Below are 21123 nucleotides of genomic sequence, written 5' to 3'. Positions count from 1 at the left end.
GAACTTGAGCATTTCCATACTCTTCAAGGTTTTTACCAATGTCCGTGTCAAGGATCCTGGCAGCACAACACACTACCATGATGAGTAGTGATGGACGATGCAGATGCAAAGGAAGATAACACCTTCTCAGATTTCACCTTAGCAAGGCCAAGGAAACAAAATCTGGATGATTGACCGAGAGACAGTTAACACTCCGCTTCTAATGTTCTCCTTGATGTGCTGGCGTAACTCATTTGTAGATATGGTTTGGTATCTAGAACATCAAGTAAAAGGTCGGACATCGGGAACACAAGAGTCCATAAGGAACAACTACTAGAGTAAATCCTATGAAATCCTTATGGGGAGGTGGACAACTTCCTCACTCAAGATACTACAATAATAGGACTTTTGGCTGGGTTTGTTGGTCACGACATCCACTTTACTGGGTTACAGAGAGACCAATATAATAGTCCTTGGAAAGGTTCCAACCATCATATCTGCCTGAGATTCAGATATGGTTGGTGTCAGGATATTCCAGACTCATCAACTCTAGAATGAAAAAAGAAAATTTGCAACACAAATCGACAAGATGGCATTGCGGAATTCTCAGGGAATGAACTACGATAGCGAGCTCTAAAACATGAGCTGGTTCTGGTACATACATATGAACACGCTATCCCACACAAACATGACCACCTGGTAGTCTTACAACAAAACACTACCAAGTTCTGGTAGGGAACCATCTTCGAGGACATTGAAGTCCTTGTGCACTTATCGATGAGCTTCTTATCCTTGAACAAGTCAATCAGTGGCTTGGTGTGCTAGGAACACATATAGAATGGAGGCAGCCAACCTATCAAACCATAGAGTACTTTGCACATAGGCATGACTAACTTGGGATGATTGTAGAGGAAACAAAAACAATCCTTCTCGAATTCATGACGACAACTTACATCAATTACAAGTGAATTAGAGGGACTCACTTCTCTCATCAATCATATGTTTCATGCACGGGACATGAAGATAATGCTTATAAAAGTTTCCAATACTAGCTTAATGTCCAACAAGATCATGGAGAAGGTAAGAATGTTGTCGATGAGCTCAACAACAATTCATTCAGGCTTCCATATAGATGGAGTTCCACAATTAAGTGAACGAGGTGATGGCATTGGTCAAAATCAAAAGATATAATGGTGTATGCTCGAGGAAACAACCACGAGTAAGAGAACATTACGAATATCGGTTGTTCTGATTTGATTTGATTATAGCTCATACTCAAATCAAAGATTGGATAAGATGGTAGGTCCATTAACTAATCACGAGGGTCAATCAATGAGATATCATCTTTCTTCAACACACATACAAGATATCCCATAAAATTAAATAGTCAGACAAGTCTTTATCTTCCAACTCTTCAGGTTATTGTTTAACACATCCAACTAGTTCAGGGGTATCCAACACCGATTCTTGGAGAAGAGGTGGTTTATAATAAAACCAACTTGATCACGAGCTCAACATAATGGTCAGGGGACAACCTGGTAATACTTCCGTGAAGATATATGGGAAATTATGAACCACCAATATGTTATTAAGCTCGAGATCAATCTTGCTTTTCAGGGCAAGACGATATGACCGAAAGAGCAGAGGATTGTTACAATCCTAACTCCTTGATCGAGGGGTGCACCAAAAATAAGGACTAGGTAGCACGATTAATCTTAGAATGGTAATTCGATAACCAACACGCTAAGAATGAAATTACTGTCCTTTAACTACCAAGCAACACGGTTACTAGGAGTATTGATATCACACGTCATGGTTCACTAGTTAGCATTCTAGTTACAACAACACAGGAACTGAGGAATGAAGAATGATGGAGAGAAGTATCATTGCATCAAAAATTCATAAGAGGGTGTGCAATTCTCACGATACTCTTGTTATGAAAGAGGGTGATACTCTGAGGTAGAACAGAACAAAAGATGGATTGGCATTTTGATCTGCGCAATACAACTGCTTTGACCAAATCCTAGAAATGGATAAGGTACTGGAGTTTGTTTCTCCTAGTCATTCTGAAATAGAATGGCTTGACAGAACACAAGAGTAAAGGGCATCGATGAACACAAATGCTTAAGTACTCCTGACTATCAATTGATAGACGGAGATGAGGATACAACTAAAGAGGGACAACCCAAAAGAACATATGGTTTTCTGAGTTGTGGATGCATGGATTAGCTTGTCGAACGAGTTCAACATATTTCTTTGGGATAACCCATGAAGAAAGGTAGAACTGGTAGAATCACAACATAGAATCGAGAACTCGTCAAGAGCACTTTGGTTGTGATCTTTCGGTTCAGCGAAGAACTTTTGTCATAAGCAGTTCATGGTATTTGGAAGAAGGACATACCGTGAACCTCAAGGATTATCGCAGAGGTTACTAATATCCTAAAGGAACAAGCAAACACTATCAACACGAAGTAAGTAGGGTGAATCTCGGGTTCAAGAACCCAGGAATAGAATGCCTACTAACTAAATGACATCACGGGATGCTTTCGAGAATGACGGCCAGAATGATCACACTGGGAACAAGACATGGCTAGATTACTAGATGATCCCCTAAGACACCTAGGTCCATAATAAGAGCTCCAACATATATGTCGAGGCAATGGAGTACCTCAACTCACCGATTTAGTGTGGTTAGATCTGGCACAAAGGAACTTCAGAGCGGTAAGAAGGAATTTGCAAATGCATCAGATTGTTTAGAAACTAGGATGACTCGGACAACATAATGGTAGTAAATGCTCAAAAGATTTGAGACATCCTACAAAGAGGTGGCATGACCATTCAAGATCACAATATCAAGGTTTCGAGATCAACTATCAGCACACGAAGGTGGTAAGAACTGAACTGAGGCTTGAATCCATCAATCTTATAAGCCTACCGATTAGTAACACGTGATCCTGATAGAAAGAAGAGAAGCCCTAGTTCCTTAACCCCCGTAGGAAAGATAAGATGACTCAGATCAGAAGGCATAAGGTATAAGGAGTAAAAAGAGCCTTACGTTCCCTTCCACAATCAATTTCCTTATATCGCTAAGAATTTCTAGACTCAACTTCGACCAGTTTGGCTTGGTAATCTGACAGGCAGTCAAGCTCTGATACCAAAGCTGTCAGGACCCCGATCCTAAGTCACATCGATCCAGCATGTAACACATGATATCACTTTGCGGCCTCATGCACGGTATTCCCACGGGTGCCACCTTACCTGGCCAGGGACCGTTTGCGCCTTTTAGCTCACATATATGATAGTGTCTATGACAAAAGAACCTAGTCAAACAGGACTAGTCATAAACCCAAGGTGGCGCTAACTTACGGGAACACACATACATGACCCAGCAACGAACGTGTCGATCATCAATGTATGAACCAAAGTCGTAGCAAGCTACAAGGACTTAAAGGAGCAACACGTGACATTTTCTCGGAGGGACAGACACAGGAACGAAGAAGGACACATGCTGGCCAGCCTAAGTGTTCTGGAGCAGTAGCAAGCTACCATGGCTCAGTGGTAGCACTAGGAGACATTTCCCGGTAAGAGAGGTTACCAAGAATAAACAACTAGCTTGTCGGATCCCACACATACCAAGCATTTCATTAACATACACAAAATATGCTCGATATGTGCAAATACAACATGGCATCACAAGAAACTCTACTACTCGCAGTATTTATTCATTAGGCTCCGAGGAGCGAGATATTATAAACATGGGTCTGATGATCCATCATTCAGAACATACAAGCAACGGAAGCATAACATGTTTGAGTACAAACAACTACAAAAGAAAGGGCTGAGAAGCCTGACTATCTTAAAGATCCTGCCAAGGGCACAAGATCGTAGCTGAGGTAACAAGCTAAACGTCGAAGTCCACGCGGAACTACTAGCGAGACTAAAGTCTCTCTGCAAAAACATAAAATAGGCAAACATGAGTACAAATGTACCTGTCGGTGGGAAACGACACCTATGTGATCACTGGGATCCCTTCTACGGTTGCGGGGCGCGGGGATCGTGAGAAGGGCGGGACTAGTAGGCAACACAAGGGGGATTTAACCAGGTTCGGGCTGCAAAGATGCGTAAAACCCTACAATCCTACTTTGGTGGATGTATTTAGTGTTCTTGAGCTCTCGAACTAGATCTAGGTGCCTCGAGGTTCGAAAGAGCCAAATCCTTTTCTCGTGTGCCATGGACCTCCTTTTATAGGCGAAAGGGGCTACCACAGTGGCACACAGGAGGTGGAATGTGCTACAGCGTTGTGAGCTTATCGCTGGTATTACAGGACAAAGTGCATTTAATGCAAGGCTTAGGTGTCCCTTTGCTTTATTGGGGACAGGGGCGAGGCCCGTCTCGTCCGTCGCCGCTCCTCTTCGCTTCGACACGCGCCCTGGCCAGCGATTCATGCGGTGCCATGTAGGCAGGCAGGCAGCTGAGGTGGCGCGGTGGTGGAGCCTCCACGAATTGCTGCATGCTGCCACGCAAGTGCCTGCCCAGCTGGCGGGGACGGCAGCTGCATGCGAACAACGGTGAAGACTTGGCTGGCTCGGGCCTGGCAGTGGCCCTGTCGGTGCACTTGGCGAGGGTCTTGCCGGGTGGCCCGGCAAGGGCCTTGCCGTGGCGTCCTGGCTTCCCCGGCAAGGGTCTTGCCGGGGGTCTTGTGGGTTTCTTCGGTGAGGATGGTTGCCTCCTTATCCTCATTTGATCTTGAGCATTCTATGTCTTCACAAAGATTTGCATGCCACCACGGAGGTGCCTCCCGAGCCCTGTCTCAACGCATTTGTCTAGCGTTGGTGGGCTCAAAGGTGGCTCGCTCGGCTGGTGGGGCAGGCTCACCCGGCAAGGGTCTTGCCGGGGCCATTGAGGCTCCCCCGACAAGAGTCCTTCCCGGGGAAACCTGCTCCGTCCATCTGATCTTCGTGGCCTTGGTTCTTGTCGTTGCTCTGTTTGCCTTGTGGCTTCGGCTTCTCTCCGGCCTCCCCTTTCTGCCCTATTATGCATGTCCCTGGCGGGAGGCTCTGACTGCCCGTGCACAAGTAAAGGGGTCAAAAGCAGGGCCCCTACTTTTGTACACTGACAGGAGCCCCCGGGCCTGGGCCATACATAAGCGCAACATGTTGTTGGGCCAGGCCCAGAGCGGTGTGCGGGAAGTTGGGGCAGATTTTTACCACGGCCACTGCTCCGTCCGCTGCGCTCCCCCACGTCCCGCGTTGAATGCGCGACATGGGGGTCGTGCGCACGCATGACGTGGGAGGCATGCGTGGGACAGCGTCCGCACGCATGCATCGTATCGCAGTTAATGGGAAAGGAGGCGGACCGCGCCTTCCCCATAAAAAGGAATAACTGCGGGCGCACTGCTCACTTTACCCCTTCCCTGCGCCTTCCTCCAATGTCAGAACCGCCGTCCCCTTCTTCTCAAGCCTCTCTGCTTTCGCCCATCGCCGCAGTGCTTCCGCCATCCTCTGCTTTTTAGCTTCTCGCAGCCGCCATGGCGCCTATGTCCACCAATAGCAAGGGAGCGGTGAAGGATGCCGGCGTGTCGGAGCAGCCGGAGAGCAAGCTGGTGGTGCAGCGGGCGCAGTCCGCCTACTTCCCCTTGATGGTTGGCGTGCCCGAGCTTCGGGAGATGTTCAAGGATTTGTGGGGCGTGAAGACGGGGGGAGAGAATATGGGGCATCCGGCCACAACCGTCGTCCCTGCCAGCACCGGGCCCTCCCCGCATCGGTACCCCTTCTTCGTCGACTATTTCTCTTGCGGGCTCTGTCCCCCCTTCTCCGGTTTCTTCAAGGACATCATGCACACCTATGGCTTCCGCCTCCTAGATTTTACTTCGAATGCCGTGGCGTGCCTGGCCCTCTTCGTCCATCTCTGCGAGGGCTTCGTCGGGGTGCACCCCACTACGGTGCTCTTCCGCCATTATGTCTCCCCTCGGATCAAAAAAGGGGGCGCCATTGCTGGCTGCATCGCCTGGATCCCGAGGGCCAAGGGGGCGTACCCGGATGGCACCACGAAGGAGAGGTGGGAAGAATGGAGGGGCTGGTGGTGCTGGATTGAGGAGAAGGACCCGCCAGCATTCTACGAGGTTCACCAGAAGCCGCCGAGTCATGGTGGTGATTGGGGCGACGTCGATGCCGATGACGCTAAGCTCACGATCGCCACCACAAGGATTCTTAGGCTCACCCAGGTCGGGCTCACCCTCGAGATGATCGGGACGGACTTCATCCGCCGCCGGATTGCCCCTCTACATGACAAGGGGAGGCCGGCTTGGCTCTTCATGAACGCCGCCGACATCATGAGGCTCCATCCCGGCCTCGACAACAACCTGACGGTGCTGCGGCATGCCCATCTTTGCCAGCGAATCTTCCAGCTCGAGGTTGACGACGCGGACGAGGTCAAGCGGTCCGGCAAGTTTGCCAGGGCCGCCGCGAAGGCCGGCAAGGTCGAAAAGGAGCCCGTTTTCAAGTTGTCGGCGGGAGTGGTCCCGTTGAGCAACAACTCTCGTCGTAACGAGATCATCGCCATGATGCCGCTCTTCAACACGCATGGCCTCGACCCGAACTGGGTCGAGCCGGACGAGCTCGTGGTGCAGGAGTTCTTCGACACTCTTCACGAGATATACATCACCGACGAGCCGTGGCTCATCAAGGACACCTCCCCGGCGGAACTGGACTATATTGCCGCTAGGGTGGAGGAGGCGATGCTTGCTGAGGAGGAAGCAAAGCTCGTCAGGGAGGCCGGCAGCGCCGGTGGCATGGTGGACAAGGCCGCGGCGGAGGCGGAGGAGGGGGAGCTCGCCCGGTGGGCATCAGCCGCTGGGGAGGCCAGCGGCACCGACACCGGGGCTCCCCTCATCAAAGACGCTGCCGACGGGTCGTCGGAGGAGGAGGGCGAGGAGGGGAGGACTGCGACCGCCGATCCCCCGACCACCGAAAAAAGGCGGGTCCTGCGGCGGGCCATCTCCGGCGAGCCGGTCCGCCTTGACCAGGACGTGCAGCTGGGACAAGCCCAGGAAGCGTCCGTGCGCCAGACGAGGGCGGTGGGGATGAAGAAAACGGCAAAAGCCGTGGCGTCGAAGAAGAGGACATCTGCTTCTTCGTCGTCCAAGCGCGCCCGGATGCCATCGCCTCCCCCCTCACCAGCAAACATTGGCGCGGGGATTGGGGTGACTTGTTTGACTTCGGGCCTCTCAGCCCGGAGAGAGAGCTCGGACCTCTCAGCCCGGAGCGGAAGAGGAAAGCAACAGAGGAGGAGGAGGAAGAGAACGAAGAGTAAGCCTCTGCTTTCCTCCCTTATTACTTACGCTTTCCCCTGATGGTGTTGCTTACCCGGCTTCATCTTGTAGGGATGTGGAGATGCTGGCCCAGAGGATAAAGAGGGCCAGGATTTCGGCGAGTGGCCAGCCCCTGGCAGGCACCTCTAGTACGCCACTGGTGGTGTCGAGCAGCCCGGGCAGCAGCCCCTAGCCGAGCCCCCAGCGTAAGTCCACCATCCGCCTTCTATCAACGTGTGTTAGGCATGACGCTTCGGTCTTAACCGTGTTGTGGATGCAGGAGAGGGGCAACACCAAAGGGAGCCACAGAGGGCTTCTCCGGTCATGCCGCCTCCATCAGCTATGCCGCCCCAAGGGGTGTCCCCGGCAAGGACACCAAGCACCGAGGCCGTGCACACGGAGGAGGGGGAGGAGAACGCAGGCGCCGGTGGCTATGCCTCGATGCCAGACCATGGTGGAGAAGGGGTTTCCGCCTCTCGGCCCGGCACAGGTAAGCTACTCGCTCTCTACTTCTGCTTGCATTCTTCTTTTCCTCTTTTCCTTATTGGCTTTCGATCTTGGCTTCGCCCAGTCTCTTTCTTGGCATCCAGACCCCTCCTCAGAGGATGTTGACACTACCATCAAGGACGTCGCCGCAGATGCCGCGGCGAAGGCGGAGAAGATTGCTGCTGAGGAGAGCGCCAAGGGCGCCGCCGAGGATGCCGCCAAGGGGCTCGCCGAAGAGCCCGACAAGGGGCCTGCCAAGGGGGCCAGCAAGGCCACTGCCGAGGAGGTGGAGTTCGATGACTTGCCCTCCTCCTTGGCTGCCTCTGGCTCTGGCAGGTACCTGAGGGTGAGCGACGACCTCTTCGTCCATCTCCTGGGCGTGTCAAGCACAAGTGATCCCATTGAGGGAGAGGTGTTCAATGAGGAGACGCTTGCCGCGGCCAGGTTCGAGGTCGTTGATGAGCCGGGCGTTGGTGGTGTCGGCTCCCAGGAGGAGCAACTGCTCCAAGCCATGGGTGCCAGCTTTCGGAAGCTTTAGGCGCTCCACCGCGCTCGCCTGGACAAGGCCAAGTCCAGGACGGCGGAGGTGGAGAAGATGGAGGAGGACTTTGGGGGGCGCATCACCGAGGCACAGGACTGGTTCCGCCAGGCTCAGGACGAGCTGAAGGCCGCCCAGGGTGAGCTGGCCAACCGTGAGGTGGAGCTTGCCTTGAAGCTGGCCGACATCGAGAAGGTCCAGGAGACAGCGAAGAAGTTGGCCGATGAATCCGAAGCCGTCCGGTCCCAGCAAGAGGCCGCCCTGAAGACCCAAGGGGAGGACTTTGCTGAGCGCGAGGAGAAGCTTGCCGCCACGCTCTGCGGCAAGGACGAAGAGGTGGACAAGCTCGTCCTGCAGCGGACCCAAGAGCTGGAGCAAAGGCATCAGGAGGCGCTCAACACCCAGGCTCAGGCCCACGCCAGCAGGGTGAAGGAGCTGGAGGAGCAAGCTCTGAAGCTGGCCCAGAAGAAGCATACGCTCAATGGCGCTCTGACGGTGGTGCAGGGCGAGGTCATCAACAAGTATGGAGAGCTCTCTGAAGCCAACATCTCCATCAAAGACCTCAAGCTAAAGCTGGGAGAGCTCAAGGAGGCGCTGTCGGAGGCCTGACCGCGGGAGGGGATCCTGACCAAGGAGATGGAGACGGAGAAGCAGCTACTGATGAACGAGACCGCCAATCTCAAGGACTACAAGGCGGGCGAGAAACGCTGGCTCGGGCGCCTTGCTGTCGTTGCAAACTTGGTCGCCGATCAGCTGACCATTATGGGGATGCCGGAGATGGGGTATGCCCCAGAAGCGAGCCTGGGCCCCAATGCCAACCTGACCATATACTTCGAGAAGATCGTCGACGCCCTGAAGCGGCGTCACTCCAACCGGGCGGCCTCCCTGGCCGAGGAATCCCGGATACTTTGCCGGGGGACCATGACCAGGGTGCTCACCAAGATTGCACACTGGCACCCAAACCTCGACTTCGGAGCTGTGCTGAAGAGCTTGCCGGAGGATGTCGACATCACGGCGCTCAATGAGCGTATCCAGCCCATCCTCAGCCGCATCGACAAAATCAAGAGGGCGGAGGGCCAGCGCCGAGACTAGGCATCCCGTTCTCCGTCGCCGCTGCAGGTTCATGACCAAGATAATGCTATCTTTATTAGAACCGCAGCGACAATTTGTGTAATATAACTCTGCGATGCTCCTGAAACTATGCATGTTATTTTCCTGTTCAACTTTCCTTTGTACGTCCACCCTACGTCAGCTGGGTAAGCTTGCCGACACGTAAAACCAGGGTGGAGCTTTGAGGACGGATCCCCATTAGCCTGTCGGGTGTGCTTGTTGCCGGGAAAAGCACCTTACCGCCCTTGGCGCGGCCGCTCGATCTGTCGAGCTTGACTCGAGTCAGAACCGAGAGTGTTGCAGATGGCGGAAGACTACCTTGCCGCTCTCGACGCGGCCGCTTGAACTGTTGAGCAGACTCGAAACAGAACAAGGGCGTTGCCGATCGCAGGAGGGCCCCTCTACGTACAGGCTTCCCATACATAGGCCGAACCGTCAAGGATAATAACCTTATATTTAAGGGGAAAAACTTAAAATTCAGCATGACTTAGCTCTCTCGTCGCTGCCTCGGCGTCCTTCGTGCCAACGGGCAGCGCCGCCTTCTTGGCCGGAGCCGTGGCGATGAAGAACAGCTAGGTCGACTGCTAGACCAGATCATCATGATTGCACCCCCCCTAACTAGCACGCCAAAGATGTCGGTGGGAAACGACACCTATGGGATCACTGGGACCCTTCTACGGTTGCGGGGCGCGGGGATCGCGAGAAGAGCGGGACTAGTAGGCAACCCAAGGGCCGCAAAGATGCGTAAAACCCTACGATCCTGCTTTGGTGGATGTATTTAGTGTTCTTGAGCTCTCAAACTAGCTCTAGGTGCCCCGAGGTTTGAAAGAGCCGAATCCTTTTCCCGTGTGCCATGGACCTCCTTTTATAGGCGAAAGGGGCTGCCACCGTGGTACACAGGAGGTGGAAACTGCTACAGCGTTGCGAGCTTATCCTGGTATTACAGGACAAAGTGCATTTAATGCAAGGCTTAGGTGTCCCTTCGCTTTACCGGGGATGGGGGCGAGGCCCGTCCCGTCCGTCACCGCTCCTCTTTGCTTCGACACGCGCCCTGGCCAGCAATGCATGCGGTGCCATGTAGGCAGGCAGGCAGTTGAGGTGGCGCGGTGGTGGAGCCTCCATGAAGAGTTGCATGCTGCCACATAGGTGCCTGCCCAGCTGGCTAGGTTGGCAGCTGCATGCGAATGGCAGTGAAGACTTCGCTGGCTCGGGCCTGGTAGTGGCCCTCCCGGTGCGCTTGGTGAGGGTCTTGTCGGGTGGCCCGGCAAGGGTCTTTCCATGGCGCACTGGCTTCCCCGGCAAGGAACCTGCCGGGGGTCTTGTGGGTTTCTTCGGTGAGGATGGCTGCCTCCCTATCCTCATTTGATCTTGAGCATTCTATGTCTTCACAAAGATCTGCATGCCATCACGGAGGTGCCTCCCGAGCCCTGTCCCCACACATTTGTCTAGCGTTGGTGGGCTCAAAGGTGGCTCCTCGGCTGGTGGGTGCAGGCTCACCCGGCAAGGGTCTTGCCGGGGCCACTGAGGCTCCCCCGGCAAGAGTCCTTGCCGAGGAAACCTACTCCATCCATCTGATCTTCGTGGCCTTGGTTCTTGTCGTTGCTCTATTTGCCTTGTGGCTTCGGCTTCTCTTCGGCCTCCCCTTTCTGCCCTATTATGCGTGGCCGTGGCGGGAGGCTCTGACTGCCCGTGCACAAGTAAAGGTGTCAAAAGCAGGGCCCCTACTTTTGTACACCGACAGTACCCAGCAAGACTTACATCAGAACTAGCTACATATGCATCAATATCAACAAAGGGGTGGGGGAGATTAACTGCAGCAAGCCAACTTTGACTCGGTGGCTATCCTGAACTACGACTGCAAGTATCTCTTTTGAGGTGGCGCACACGAGTCCACATATTCACCATATCAGTACACCACTATGGATCTGCTCCCGTCTCCCTACAAGAAAGCCATCCATAGCACTCACGCTTATCTTGCGCATTTTAGAGTATCCACTTTCACGTGTCTATGAACTGTATAAGCAACCCGATAGTCCTTTATCGCGGACGCGGCTATTTTAATAGATCATATTAACCCTGTAGGGGTGTACTTCTTCACACCCTCTCGCCACTTACCACCATGTACACGTCATGTATCTCGGCAACCTTCAAGCGGAAGCCTGGCGAGGGTGTCGGCCACGACCTAACTAACCACACAAGTCTCTAGTCCAGGTTTATTGCCTATTCGGGTTCCATCCGCAAGGAGATCCGGCCCGGGTGTCGCTCACGGCCCCAAACGATGTGTACAGGGTTCCAAGCCCACCAAATGGGCGACGCTTGGTTTACCCGGCCACGATGCCTAGTCTGATCCAAGCCTACCTATACCGGGTGCCACTTGGTAGACTACTAACACAACCTACAAACACCAGAAACTAGTTGCAACTCCTGGACAGAGATCGAGTTGATTAATAAGTCGAGAGAGCTTGGAGTTCCCAGAGCCTAATGTGTGCTAGTAACTATCTTGGATCACAGACATAGAACTCAGTTCCTGAGGACGGTTTCAATGAGACAACCCACCATGTACTGCTACATGGCCTCTCACCGCTACCTTTCCCAAATCGTGTTCACACACTTAGCTCTCAACAGTAGGACATGTTTCACAACATTCTAATTCATCACCGATGAATCAGACCTGACACAACTCTAAGCAATAGCAGGCTTGACAAACAAGCATGAATGAGTAAGCATGAATGAGTGGGTTTCATCTATTTACTGTGGCAATGACATGACATGCAGAGGAAAGGGGTTCAACTACCGCAATGTAACAATTGAATCCTTGTTGTCCTAATGCAGTAAAAAGAGAGGAGGATCAAGAGAGTGGGATTGTATCGGAATGAACAAGGGGTTTTTCTTGCCTGGCACTTCTGAAGATAGCACTGCTCATCATTGGTGACAATGATCACAACGTCGGAAACATACGTCTACCGAGAGGGAACAACCACCGACAAACAGGAGGGAACACAATCAATGCAATGTAATAGTACGATGCATGATCATGACATGGCGATATGCTGTGATTTGAGCTAATGCAACTAGCAACAGTTTAAAGTTGATTTGAACACAAGGTTCAAATTCAAACTCCATATAAGTCCTTTCAAATGACATTCATTTTATTTGTCCTAAACAGTGGTCATAAGTTGTTCTAACATGCATGGAAATGCCATAAATAGATTCTTTGGATTTTTCTAATCATTTTTCATATATAAATTATTTCATTTGGAGTTACGGTTTATTTTATATGAATTTTTGAAGTTTATACTATTTTCTGGATTTCCCTGATTATTTAGAAAATAAGCTAAATTCCAAAAAAGGAATATTGCGTCAGCACTGCGTCAGCACGACATGAGCAGGTCAATAGAGGTCAGTCGGGTCAAACCTGACCAGTGGGTCCCACTGGTCTGTGACACAGTGCTGGCCCGGGTCACTGGCAGGTGGGGTCTGTCAATGGCCACGTCAGTGAAGGAAATATGCCCTAGAGGCAATAATAAAGTTATTATTTATTTCCTCATATCATGATATATGTTTATTATTCATGCTAGAATTGTATTACCCGGAAACATGATACATGTGTGAATACATAGACAAACATAATGTCACTAGTGTGCCTCTACTTGACTAGCTCATTAATCAAAGATGGTTATGTTTCCTAACCATAGACATGTGTTGTCATTTGATTAACGAGATCACATCATTGGGAGAATGATGTAATTGACTTGACCCATTCCGTTAGCCTAGCACTCGATCGTTTAGTATGTTGCTATTGCTTTCTTCATGACTTATACAAAGTTCCTACAACTATGAGATTATGCAACTCCCGTTTACCGGAGGAACACTTTGTGTGCTACCAAACGTCACAACGTAACTGGGTGATTATAAAGGAGCTCCACAGGTGTCTCCGAAGGTACATGTTGAGTTGGCGTATTTCGAGATTAGGATTTGTCACTCCGATTGTCGAAGAGGTATCTCTGGGCCCTCTCGGTAGTGCACATCACTATAAGCCTTGCAAGCAATGTGGCCAATGAGTTGGTTACGGAATGATGCATTATGTAACGAGTAAAGAGACTTGCCGGTAACGAGATTGAACTAGGTATTGGATACCGACGATCAAATCTCGGGCAAGTAACATACCGATGACAAAGGGAACAACATATGTTGTTATGCGGTTTGACCGATAAAGATCTTCGTAGAATATGTAGGAGCCAATATGAGCATCCAGGTTCCGCTATTGGTTATTGACCGAGAACAGTTCTAGGTCATGTCTACATAGTTCTTGAACCCGTAGGGTCCGCACGCTTAACGTTACGATGCCAATTTCATTATGAGTTTATAAGTTTTGATGTAACGAAGGTTGTTCGGAGTCCCGGATGTGATCACGGACATGACGTGGAGTCTCGAAATGCTCGAGACATAAATATTGATATATTGGACGACTATATTCGGACACCGGAAGTGTTCCGGGTGATTTCGGAGAAAATCGGAGTGTCGGAGGGGTTACCGGAACCCCCCGGGGAAGTATTGGGCTTTAGTGGGCCTGAGGGGAGAGAGAGGGCAGGAGCCCAGGAGGTGGCGCCCCCCCCATGGGGAGTCCGAATTGGACTAGGGGAGGGGGGCGCGGCCCCTCTTTCCCTCTCCCTCTCCCTCTCTTTCTTCCCCCTTCCTCCTTCCTAGTGGGACTAGGAAAGGGGAGTCCTACTCCCACTAGGAGGAGGACTCCCCCCTCCTTGGCACGCCCCCTAGGGCCGGCCAGCCTCCCCCCTTGCTCCTTTACATACGGGGGCAGGGGGGCACCTCTAGACACACAAGTTGATCCTCGTGATCATTCCTTAGCCGTGTGCGGTGCCCCCTTCCACCATATTCCACCTGGTCATATCGTTGCGGTGCTTAGGCGAAGCCCTGCGTCGGTAGAACATCATCATCGTCACCACGCCGTCGTGCTGACGGAACTCATCCCCGACACCCTGCTGGATCGGAGTCTGGTGATCGTCATCGAGCTGAACATGTGCTGAACTCGGAGGTGCCGTATGTTCGGTACTTGGATCGGTCGGATCGTGAAGACGTACGACTACATCAACCGCGTTGTCATAACGCTTCCGCTTACGGTCTACGAGGGTACATGGACAACACTCTCCCCTCTCGTTGCTATGCATCACCATGATCTTGCGTGTGCGTAGGAATTTTTTTGAAATTACTACGTTCCCCAACAGTGGCATCCGAGCCAGGTTTTATGCGTAGATGTCATATGCACGAGTAGAACACAAGTGAGTTGTGGACGATACAAGTCATACTACTTACCAGCATGTCATACTTTGGTTCAGCGGTATTGTGAGATGAAGCGGCCCGGTCCGACATTACGCGTACGCTTACGCGAGACTGGTTTCACCGTTACGAGCACTCGTGCTTAAAGGTGACTGGCAGGTGTCTGTCTCTCTCACTTTAGTTAAACCGAGTGTGGCTACGACCGGTCCTTGCGAAGGTTAAAACAGGACTAACTTGACGAACTATCATTGTGGTTTTGATGCGTAGGTAAGAACGGTTCTTGCTCAGCCTGTAGCAGCCACGTAAAATTTGGAACAACAAAGTAGAGGACGTCTAACTTGTTTTTGCATGACCTGTTGTGATGTGATATGGTCAAGACGTGATGCTATATTTTATTGTATGAGATGATCATGTTTTGTAACCGAAGTTATCGGCAACTGGCAGGAGCCATATGGTTGTCGCTTTATTGTAAGAAATGCAAACGCCCTGTAATTGCTTTACTTTATCACTAAGTGGTAGCGATAGTCGTAGAAGCAATAGATGGCATAACGACAACGATGCTACGATGGAGATCAAGGTGTCGCGCCGGTGATGATGGTGATCGCGACGGTGCTTCGGAGATGGAGATCACAAGCACAAGATGATGATGACCATATCATATCACTTATATTGATTGCATGTGATGTTTATCCTTTATGCATCTTATCTTGCTTTGATTGACAGTAGCATTTTAAGATGATCTCTCACTAAATTATCAAGAAGTGTTCTCCCTGAGTATGCACCGTTGTGAAAGTTCTTCGTGCTGAGACACCACGTGATGATCGGGTGTGATAGGCTCTACGTTCAAATACAACTGGTGCAAAACAGTTGCACACGCCGAATACTCAGGTTAAACTTGACGAGCCTAGCATATACAGATATGGCCTCAGAACACAGAGACCGAAAGGTCGAACGTGAATCATATAGTAGATATGATCAACATAGAGATGTTCACCATTGAAACTACTCCATCTCACGTGATGATCGGACATGGTTTAGTTTATTTGTATCACGTGATCACTTAGATGACTAGAGAGATGTCTGTCTAAGTGGGAGTTCTTAAGTAATATGATTAATTGACCTTAAATTTATCATGAACTTAGTACCTGATAGTATTTAGCTTGTCTATGTTTGTTGTAGATAAATGGCTCGTGCTGTTGTTCCGTTGAATTTTAATGTGTTCCTTGAGAAAGCTAAGTTGAAAGATGATGGTAGCAATTACACGACTGGGTCCGTAACCTGAGGATTATCCTCATTGCTGCATAGAAGAATTACGTCCTGGAAGCACCGCTGGGTGCCAGGCCTGCTGCTGATGCAACTGACGATGTTAAGAACGTCTGGCAGAGCAAAGCTGATGACTACTCGATAGTTCAGTGTGCCATGCTTTACGGCTTGGAACCGGGTCTTCAACGATGTTTTGAACGTCATGGAGCATATGAGATGTTCCAGGAGTTGAAGTTAATATTTCAAGAAAAAGCCCGGATTGAGAGATATGAAGTCTCCAATAAGTTCTATAGCTGTAAGATGGAGGAGAATAGTTCTGTCAGTGAACACATACTAAAAATGTTTGGGTATAATAATCACTTGATTCAACTGGGAGTTAATCTTCTTGATGATAGTGTCATTGACAGAATTCTTCAATCACTGCCACCAAGCTACAAGAACTTCGTGATGAACTATAATATGCAAGGGATGGACAAGACTATTCCCGAGCTCTTCGCAATGCTAAAAGCCGCGGAGGTAGAAATCAAGAAGGAGCATCAAGTGTTGATGGTCAACAAGACCACCAGTTTCAAGAAAAAGGGCAAAGGGAAGAAGGGGAACTTTAAGAAGAACAACAAACAAGTTGCTGCTCAAGAGAAGAAACCCAAGTCTGGACCTAAGCCTGAGACTGAGTGCTTCTACTGCAACCAGACTGGACACTGGAAGCGGAACTGCCCCAGGTATTTGGCAGATAAGAAGGATGGCAAAGTGAATAAAGGTATATGTGATATACATGTTATTGATGTGTACCTTACTAATGCTCGTAGTAGTACCTGGGTATTTGATTCTGGTTCTGTTGCTAATATTTGCAGCTCGAAACAGGGACCACGGATTAAGCGAAGATTGGCTAAGGACGAGGTGACGATGCGCGTGGGAAATGGTTCCAAAGTCGATGTGATCGCGGTCGGCACGCTACCTCTACATCTACCGTCAGGATTAGTTTTAGACCTAAATAATTGTTATTTGGTGCCAGCGTTTAGCATGAACATTATATCTGGATCTTGTTTGATGCGAGACGGTTATTCATTAAATCAGAGAATAATGGTTGTTCTATTTATATGAGTAATATCTTTTATGGTCATGCACCCTTGAAGAGTGGTCTATTTTTATTGAATCTCGATAGTAGTGATACACATATTCATAGTGTTGAAGCCAAAAGATGCAGAGTTGATAATGATAGTGCATCTTATTTGTGGCACTGCCGTTTAGGTCATATCGGTGTAAAGCGCATGAAGAAACTCCATACTGATGGACTTTTGGAATCACTTGATTATGAATCACTTGGTACTTGCGAACCGTGCCTCATGGGCAAGATGACTAAAACGCCGTTCCCCGGAACTATGGAGCGAGCAACTGATTTATTAGAAATCATACATACTGATGTATGTGGTCCAATGAAATTGAGGCTCGCGGCGGGTATCGTTATTTTCTCACCTTCACAGATGATTTGAGCAGATGTGGGTATATCTACTTAATGAAACACAAGTCTGAAACATTTGAAAAGTTCAAAGAATTTCAGAGTGAAGTGGAAAATCATCGTAACAAGAAAATAAAATTTCTGCGATATGATCGTGGAGGAGAATTTTTGAGTTACGAGTTTGGTTTACATTTGAAGCAATGCGGAATAGTTTCGCAACTCACGCCACCCGGAACACCACAGCGAAATGGTGTGTCCGAACGTCGTAATCGTACTTTACTAGATATGGTGCGATCTATGATGTCTCTTACTGATTTACCGCTATCGTTTTGGGGTTATGCTTTAGAGACGGCCGCATTCACGTTAAATAGGGCACCATCCAAATCCGTTGAGACGACGCCTTATGAACTGTGGTTTGGTAAGAAACCAAAGTTGTCGTTTCTTAAAGTTTGGGGCTGCGATGCTTATGTGAAGTAACATCAACCAGATAAGCTCGAACCCCAATCGGAGAAATGTGTCTTCATAGGATACCCAAAAGAGACTATTGGGTACACCTTCTATCACAGATCTGAGGGCAAGATTTTCGTTGCTAAATTCGGATCCTTTCTAGAGAAGGAGTTTCTCTTGAAAGAAGTGAGTGGGAGGAAAGTAGACCTTGATGAGGTAACTGTACCTGCTCCCTTATTGGAAAGTAGTCCATCACAAGAACCGGTTCCTATGACAACTACACCAATTAGTGAGGAAGCTAATGATATTGATCATGAAACTTCAGATCAAGTTTCTACTGAACCTCGTAGGTCTACCAGAGTAAGATCCACACCAGAGTGGTACGGTAATCCTATTCTGGAAGTCATGTTACTTGACCATGGCGAACCTACGAACTATGAGGAAGCGATAATGAGCCCAGATTCCGCAAAATGGCTAGAAGCCATGAAATCTGAGATAGGATCCATGTATGAGAACAAAGTATGGACTTTGGTTGACTTGCCCGATGATCGGCAAGCCATTGAGAATAAATGGATTTTTAAGAAGAAGACTGACGTTGATGGTAATGTTACTGTCTACAAAGCTCGACTTGTTGCGAAAGGTTTTCGAAAAGTTCAAGGGGTTGACTATGATGAGACTTTCTCACCCGTAGCGATGCTTAAGTCTGTCCGAATAATGTTAGCAATTGTCGCATTTTATGATTATGAAATTTGGCAAATGGATGTCAAAACTGCATTCCTGAATGGATTTCTGGAAGAAGAGTTGTATATGATGCAACCAGAAGGTTTTATCGATCCAAAAGGTGCTGACAAAGTGTGCAAGCTCCAGCGATCCATTTATGGACTGGTGCAAGCATCTCGGAGTTGGAATAAACGCTTTGATAGTGTGATCAAAGCATATGGTTTTATACAGACTTTTGGAGAAGCCTGTATTTACAAGAAAGTGAGTGGGAGCTCTGTAGCATTTCTGATATTATATGTAGATGACATTTTATTAATTGGAAATGATATAGAATTTCTGGATAGCATAAAGGGATACTTGAATAAAAGTTTTTCAATGGAAGACCTCGGTGAAGCTGCTTACATATTGGGCATAAAGATCTATAGAGATAGATCAAGACGCTTAATTGGACTTTCACAAAGCACATACCTTGATAAAGTTTTGAAAAAGTTCAAAATGGATCAGGCAAAGAAAGGGTTCTTGCCTGTATTACAAGGTGTGAAGTTGAGTCAGACTCAATGCCCGACCACAGCAGAAGATAGAGAGAAAATGAAAGATGTTCCCTATGCTTCAGCCATAGGCTCTATCATGTATGCAATGTTGTGTACCAGACCTGACGTATGCTTAGCAATAAGCTTAGCATGTAGGTACCAAAGTAATCCAGGAGTGGATCACTGGACAGCGGTCAAGAACATCCTGAAATACCTGAAAAGGACTAAGGATATGTTTCTTGTTTATGGAGGTGACAAAGAGATAGTCGTAAATGGTTACATCGATGCAAGCTTTGACACTGATCCGGACGATTCTAAATCGCAAACCGGATACGTGTTTTTATCAAACGGTGGAGCTGTAAGTTGGTGCAGTTCTAAACAAAGCATCGTGGCGGGATCTACATGCGAAGCGGAGTACATAGCTGCTTCGGAAGCAGCAAATGAAGGAGTCTGGATGAAGGAGTTCATTTCCGAACTAGGTGTCATACCTAGTGCATCGGGACCAATGAAGATCTTTTGTGACAATACTGGTGCAATTGCCTTGGCAAAGGAATCCAGATTTCACAAGAGGACCAAGCACATCAAGAGACGCTTCAATTCCATCCAGGACCAAGTCCAGGTGGGAGACATAGAGATTTGCAAGATACATACGGATCTGAATGTTGCAGACCCGTTGACTAAGCCTCTTCCACGAGCAAAACATGATCAGCACCAAGACTCCATGGGTGTTAGAATCATTACTGTGTAATCTAGATTATTGACTCTAGTGCAAGTGGGACACTGAAGGAAATATGCCCTAGAGGCAATAATAAAGTTATTATTTATTTCCTCATATCATAATAAATGTTTATTATTCATGCTAGAATTGTATTACCCGGAAACATGATACATGTGTGAATACATAGACAGACATAATGTCACTAGTGTGCCTCTACTTGACTAGCTCATTAATCAAAGATGGTTATGTTGCCTAACCATAGGCATGTGTTGTCATTTGATTAACGAGATCACATCATTAGGAGAATGATGTGATTGACTTGACCCATTCCGTTAGCCTAGCACTTGATCGTTTAGTATGTTGCTATTGCTTTCTTCATGACTTATACAAAGTTCCTACAACTATGAGATTATGCAACTCCCGTTTACCGAGGAACACTTTGTGTGCTACCAAACGTCACAACATAACTAGGTCATTATAAAGGAGCTCTACAGGTGTCTCCGAAGGTACATGTTGAGTTGGCGTATTTCGAGATTAGGATTTGTCACTCCGATTGTCGGAGAGGTGTCTCTGGGCCCTCTCGGTAATGCACATCACTATAAGCCTTGCAAGCAATGTGGCCAATGAGTTGGTTACGGAATGATGCATTATGTAACGAGTAAAGAGACTTGCCAGTAACGAGATTGAACTAGGTATTGGATACCGACGATCGAATCTCGAGCAAGTAACATACCGATGACAAAGGGAAGAACGTATGTTGTTATGCGGTTTGACCGATAAAGATCTTCGTAGAATATGTAGGAGACAATATGAGCATCTAGGTTCCGCTATTGGTTATTGACCGAGAACACTTCTAGGTCATGTCTACATAGTTCTCGAACCCGTAGGGTCCGCACGCTTAACATTACGATGACAGTTTCATTATGAGTTTATAAGTTTTGATGTACCAAAGGTTGTTCAGAGTCTCGAATGTGATCATGGACATGACGAGGAGTCTCGAAATGGTCGAGACATAAAGATTGATATATTGGACGACTATATTCGGACACCGGAAGTGTTCCGGGTGATTTCGGAGAAAACCGGAGTGCCGGAGGGGTTACCGGAAGCCCCCGGGAAGTATTGGGCCTTAGTGGCTCTGAGGGGAAAGAGAGAGCAGCAGCCCAGGAGGTGGCGCGTCCCCCCCATGGGGAGTCCGAATTGGACTAGGGGAGTGGGGCGCGGCCCCTCTTTCCCTCTCCCTCTCCCTCTCTTTCCTTCCCCCTTCCTCCTTCC

Source organism: Triticum aestivum, chromosome 3B (assembly GCF_018294505.1).
Source record: "Triticum aestivum cultivar Chinese Spring chromosome 3B, IWGSC CS RefSeq v2.1, whole genome shotgun sequence".
Taxonomy (NCBI): Eukaryota; Viridiplantae; Streptophyta; class Magnoliopsida; order Poales; family Poaceae; genus Triticum; species Triticum aestivum.
The sequence above is the reverse complement of the archived record's forward strand: the minus strand, read 5'-3'. Positions refer to the sequence as shown.